Source organism: Opisthorchis viverrini, assembly GCF_000715545.1.
Source record: "Opisthorchis viverrini unplaced genomic scaffold opera_v5_92, whole genome shotgun sequence".
NCBI lineage: Eukaryota > Metazoa > Platyhelminthes > Trematoda > Opisthorchiida > Opisthorchiidae > Opisthorchis > Opisthorchis viverrini.
Genome location: NW_008751748.1, coordinates 731,127 through 732,075, shown reverse-complemented (window position 1 = coordinate 732,075; position 949 = coordinate 731,127).

The window sequence follows — 949 nt, the reverse complement described above, 5'->3', positions numbered from 1 at the left end:
ATTTTCTTTGGCGCTCAGCATTCGCACAACGAAGTTGAATTTTCGAAAGCTTTGACTTGTCCCTGGTGGACTGAAAGGGATGGACAATTGAGTTCAGAATTCCAGCCCCAACTTTTGAGCCTCATCTAGGCATCCTGATGTCCTAGTGATGACAGCAAAGTATCCAGCCTGAATATTTTCCAAAAGAGGAATGACTGTTTCAGTGGACAATGTAAGAGTGCGCAGCAATGGAATTACTGGTTGTGAAGAATTTTGATAACCGTGTTTACGCAACCAGTTAGGTCGTCCTTGGTGGTCCCGTACCCGCAGCGACTGACTTCGTAACTTCTTGTGCGAATGAGTTCGCCGTCTTACCAGAGGAATGTATTCTGAAAAAGTACTTGACCAATAATGAAATAATCTTTGTCCGCGCACGCTTAAACTGGAACAGTCCATGCAGCGGTTGGGCAAAACCTGCTCGCGTATTTTACATCGATTAGTCGGTAGAGAAACAATTGCGTGTCAAACAGTGAAAGGCAGGTTTTCTCTTCTTGTTCCAGTTTGATGGGCGTCGCTCAGCATTATGAATCATTGAAAAACATCTTGAAAATTGCGTCATTCGTCGCTCCGACAAGCTGCGTCCAGGTTCCAAAGCTGACCCAGCTGACAACAAAAATATTTAGCCCATAGACTACGGCGATGCGAAGTGAAAAACTGGTCGATAAACAGTGCACATATTGTGCCACGGGCGAGCCATTGTACTAGGTGTGGCAACCGTGTTGCGGTCGTTGCGACGTTGTTAACAGTCCCAGTATAGTGGGTGTTTCCTCAAAACCCAAAAGCAAGCCTAAACGTACGCGGTTCAAGGGTTCACTGTGAAACCTGGTTAAAGCTCCAAAGTTCGCCCAAGAGTGCGCAGCAGTGGAATTACTGGTTGTGGTGAATTTTGATAACCGTGTTTACGCAACCA